The sequence below is a fragment of the Eurytemora carolleeae genome, unplaced genomic scaffold, assembly GCF_000591075.1.
Source record: "Eurytemora carolleeae unplaced genomic scaffold, Eaff_2.0 scaffold78, whole genome shotgun sequence".
NCBI lineage: Eukaryota > Metazoa > Arthropoda > Copepoda > Calanoida > Temoridae > Eurytemora > Eurytemora carolleeae.
Window position 1 is genome coordinate 375,140 of NW_019396092.1, and position 6,000 is coordinate 381,139.

A 6,000-nucleotide genomic window follows, 5' to 3' on the forward strand; every position below is an offset into this window, starting at 1 on the left:
GGTGGACTACCTTTATTACTATTATACAGGGAGTGTCAAAAAGCATGAAATGAAATTATTAAGTCGGCTTTGATCTAAATTTTTGAAGATACTTTACACAAAACTTTAACTAGAACTAGAACTAGAACTAGAACTAGAACTAGAACTAGAACTAGAACTAGAACTAGAAATAGAACTAGAACTAGAACTAGAACTAAAACTAGAACTAGAACTAGAACTAGAACTAGAACTAGAACTAGAACTAGAACTAACAATAAAACAGTATATTTTTCCCCACACTGATCTCAAGTTTCAATATTTCCCCCTCCACGTGTATTTAGTTACCCCCGAGAACAAAAACCTTGTTATTTTCAGAGGATTTAATTTCTGTAAAATATGATTTTTTCCAGTTTGTTGTTGAATGCATATTCGCAATTTATTTGATACAGTAATCATACTAAAGTTTCAGAGCTCGGGGGTGTAAAAAGGGGGAAAATTCATAGGGAACAAAATGCTTAACCGTTTCAAATAGAAAAGAAGAGTTTGTTTATAAAAATCGTTTTGAACGAAATTTTAATTGGTACTTCATATGACTAAATAGAAATAACTAGGCTTTTAGGGCGTTTCGCGCCCTTTTTCTATTTCAACTTTTAATTGTGGCTTTATCTGTGTGCATCTTCTCTTTGTACAGTATAAAACAAAAACAAAAAAAGTTTGCAGATTATCATAACATTTTTTCGCGCATTTTCAAAATTTTACAACAAAAAAACATTTAAACACTAGTTTTAGAAATTTTTATCATTCTTAAACCTTCCCTGGGGTCACGTGCTATTGACCCCCCCCCCCTCTACCTTTATTAAAAAATATATTTGACGAAATAAAAACAAAAGATTGTAAAATTGTTGAATCTAAAAAATATTTAAAGTTTAAAAGATGTTTAACTCAATTATTAGAAGAACCTAGCACCTGGAAATATGTATATCTTAAATGTTCAGAGCTGAAAACTTTAGAATGGTGGATATCCTCTCTTTTTCATAATATCGAGACTAACCTAATCTTGTACTTGTATCCTGAAAAGTGTATAAAATTCAACCAATCAGAGTCGCGTATATGAAGCCGATAAATTTGAAATTTTGCGCGCCATCTCTAATTTAGAAAAACCGGTTTTTGATTTCCTCTACTATATCCAAGAAAGAACGGTTTTAGAAGAAAATCAAAAGTGTGTCCATTGGATACTCAGATTAAGTAATCGGGATTAAGGATATCTCATTCTAAAGTTTTCAGCTCAGAATATTTTTGTGTTAGGAATCGTGGAATCAAGCATTGATCTCCAATTTTTGCAGACCTACCTGTCCGATTAATCTGATTCCTCTTCGATATTCTGTGGTGGTCATACCTTGCATTGCTAATGTTAATCGAAATAATATTCAAATTTAATTTTGCCAGCATATATCGAGATCAAGCGTTCAAGCGTTAAATTTTTAGAAAAGAATTTGTTACAAATCATAAAATTTCAATATCCAAAAATACAATGGAACGAACTGTTTCCTGTTTCCTGGTTTTACTGCTATTTATTCAGTTTGGAAAAGGATTCAGACACGCTTACTGTCCACATCATAAAAGGGAGAGTCACTTAGAATTACGAATACAATCCCTTTAAAAAAGGTTTCTTTCGGCAGGCACTCCCTTACAAAATCCTTTCTCTGATAATGATCTTTGAAAAATGTAGACAATGTGAAACCCTGAAAGTTTCCTGATTTTCTAATTTGTTTTATTTGGATAAAAAAGGTTGAGTTTGGTCCCTGGGAGAGTTGAGAATAGATCCAGTCTCTCAACCAAACCAAACTAAACAAAACAAAACAAAACAATAACAAACCAAACCATACCGAACAATACCAAACCATACAATATCAATCTCAACAATACCAAACCAACCCAAACAAACTCAACCCAATCCAAACCATACAAAACCTAAACAAAACCATACCAAACCAAATCAACTAAACAAAACCATACCACAACAAACCAACCAAATCAAACAAAAATAGCCCATATTAAACAAACTAAATAGAACCAAATTAAACCTAACTTAACCTAACCAAGCCATACCAAACCAAACCAAACAAACGAAAAAGAGGACCTAGTGCCGTGTTAAAGAAACCCGACTATTGTAATCGAACTACAAATCCCATAAAGGCAATCCCCTTGAATAGCCTATAAGTTGTGCAAGTTTTTCATAGGTAAGAAGACGACCGTTCAAGTCGATTTTTAACCATGATGTTTAGTGATACACACCGTATCTAAGATGCACCATTTATAATATATCTATAGATCTACATTAAGTATTGGAAATCAATCAGATGGTCACATAAAAGAAATCCGCAATATTTTATCAAATCCCACAATTCCCCCGTCATTTCCCTTTCATACAACATCCCCCCCCCCCCCCAATATATCCTTCGATGGAATTTATAGAATTATTTAGAAGGTTTGTTAGATTAATGATTTAACCACAATTCTATTATTGAAAATGTGCAATTTATTCTATTTTGTTGAAAATTTAAACAAAAGCGACAGTTATCGCCACAAAACTATAGTTAATAGTTATGTTCTTTTGTTTTTCGCTTTCAATAGCTTAAAAACTAACGCTTAGATGGTTTTAATAATACGTTTTTTCTAAAATCGAAGGTTATTTAATTTTGAAAATTCTAAACTAAAAACTATCGTTTTTAAAAACGATGCTCTTTCCTAATTATAATATGCAATTTCTTTACCGTTAAATATCATGTTTTGTAAATGTAAGACCCATCAGAAGTAACATGCTATTCATATGATTATACATGCTTTGCAGATGGGTACTCCATTTGTATAAGAAACATTCAGAATAGGTTATTGTATACGCGGTAATTGTACATTAGACAAATATTTCTTATGCAAAAAAGTACCGTCTGCAAAGCATGTATAATCATATGGTAGGGCGGGCCGCGTCAGTTGTATCTCCCTTCTTTTTCAAACTCCCTGGGCCGGCAGAGCGTTACAAAACTATTTTTTTCCTGTATGTTGTTGCTATATTATGTTGTTATGTTTTTCCCTGTTTGTTGTTGCTATATTATGCTGTTATGTTTTTTTCTGTTTATTGCTGCTATATTATGTTGTTATGTTTTTCCTGTTTGTTGTGGTTATATTATGTTGTTATGTTTTTCCTGTTTGTTGATGCTATATTATGATGTTATGTAAGTTTTTCCTGTTTGTTGTTGCTATATTATGTTGTTATGTTTTTCCTGTTTGTTGTTGCTATATTATGTTGTTATGTTTTTTCCTGTTTGTTGTTGCTATATTATGTTGTTATGTTTTTTCCTGTTTATTGTTGCTATATTATTTTGTTATGTTTTTCCTGTTTGTTGTTGCTATATTATGTTGTTATGTTTTTCCTGTTTATTGTTGCTATATTATGTTGTTATGTTTTTCCTGTTTGTTGTTGCTATATTATGTTGTTATGTTTTTCCTGTTTGTTGTTGCTATATTATGTTGTTATGTTTTTCCTGTTTGTTGTTGATATATTATGTTGTTATGTTTTTTCACGATACATATTTGTGATAATATATATATAATATTTGAAAATGCACAGAGCGCTTAAATGAATACTTTTTTGTCTGTTGTTATCATACGGTGGTAGGCGATTATACCAATACAAAGAAGACGACTTTTTATTTTAGTTTCAATTGTTAACAAGCTTTTTTCGAATTACAAGTTTACAAGTTAATAAAGAGAAGCTTTTTAAATTGATAGCTTCTCGTTGTTTTTGTGTATCCATGCTGTTTAAAAGCATAAGATAAATCAAAATTGAAAGTATTTTTCATTATATTGATAAAATCGCCTACCGCCGTATTATGTTTTATATGCATATTTGGGCTAATAAATAACTACAGGGTCTCCCAAAAAACATGGGAATTCAGTGACGAATTCAATATCGTCTTTGTTATGAATTAACATTGGTAATACCTGATTTAAAAGACATATAATTATTATGTCTGCCAGAGTTTCTTTGATGAAAACGGTAAATGGCTGAACAGATGTGTCTATAATGTCATATAAATAAGAGTTTTTAAAAACTGGGCTTTAAACTGATGAATTAAAAAAATAATAAATTTCGAGTTTGTTTCTCGCATAAATTTTTAACTAGTTTTAAACTTTCCCTTGGGCCATGTGAGTTGCCTCACAAATGTTGGGCTCGGTCGGTTCAGCTGTTTGGACGTTTATTGGATACAAACATATAAACAAACAGACGAGCAAAGTATATAAATAGAGTGAGAACCAGAAAACTCTGTAATAGGATGGCGACTTTTAGACTTAAATTATGACTCTTAATAGTTCATTGAACATGAAACACGGCAATTACGTATTATATACTATACTGTGTACAGACCAATTTAAAAGTGATTCACTATTTACTATTTAACCTATTTGCTTTGTAACAACATCAATTAGACTCAAGGATTGCTATACATGTCGTCTTCCTTTCCACAGTTTTCTTTGATAAAATCATTTTGAGACATGGCAGTCAGGATTTATATTATTTCATGATAATTCAAAGTAGTATTGCTTTAAATACAGCTACACCAGGCGCACATTCTATTATTCTGTAGATAGTATTACTTACTGGTTTTATCTTTTACATAAGTTTAAGATGTCTTCAACGTTTTCCGGAACCTTTTCCCGGAAAATTCCGAAACAATTGTTCCGTGAACCGCAATTATCCGAAACACTTTTCCGTAACGTTCCGTAATTCCAGAACAACGTCCCGGAAATTTCCGGTTTACGGAAAAAATCGTTCCGGAATTCCGGAACCTTTTCTATAATGAAAATGGAAAAAATTTCCGGATCATTTCCGTACGTAAATCGTAACCCGGAAATTCCGGTGGAAACCCTAAACAGCCTTCTCAGAAGATATCACCATACTAAATCAAAGAATTATTTGAAAAGACGATATCGAATTCGTCACTGAATTCCCATGTTTATTTGGACACCCTGTATCAGAATATGTTAAATATATCAGAATTGCGTGAAATATTGCTGTATTTAATGATATTATTTGAACTATTTAAAGTCCTAAAGTCGATCCTATTTTATGGTTGAGAGGGTTTCACCGTATGAAATACAAACAAGAAGGGGCAAAGTCTTATCAATAACAGGCATGGTTAAGTCATCATTACCTGAATTAAGTGTCTTTTAGGATCTATAACTAACCTTTAATTTGAAATATTTCAATGTATAAACTCAAAACAACTGAAAATAAAAAATGCAAAACTATTAAAGATTTAATTTTCATCATAAATATATGATTTGAGATTGGAATTATTGTGCTGCCAAATTTTTTTGAAAAAACATCTATTCAAAATGATTAGTTTTACAATATTCTCAACATTTTTTTTAGGAAAGAGTTTTGAGAAAGGACCCCTATCGAACTCTAATTATATAGGGACTGATTACAACCCTCGAACTTTTATTACTTAGGAACTGATTACTCGCCTAGAACTTTAAATATATAGGAACTGATTACTCGCCACAAACTCTCATTAACTGATTACTCACCTTGAACTCTTATTATATGAGAACAGATTACTCGCCTCAAACTCTTATTATAGAGAAACTGATTACTTACCTCGAACTCTAATTTGTCCATCCTTGCAATCCAAGACCAAAGAATGCACGAATGTTACATTATTGCTTAACCCTATCCCTATTGGATGGGGGGGGGGGGGCGTTTTCCTCATTCTATGGCTTTCTATGTTTAATTCCTTGAGAAAAATTCACATTTATTTCTTCATTTTCCTCAGTATTTACCCAGTATTTGACCAGTATTTGCCCTGTATTTGCCCTGTTTTTGCCCTGTAATTGCCCTGTTTTTGCCCTGTATTTGCCCTGTATTTTTTAACTTCTCCTCTCTGAGAAGCAAGGAAAGGACAGCCCTTACCCCACCTCTTGATTTTTGATAATTAAAAATAATAAATTGTTTGTGTT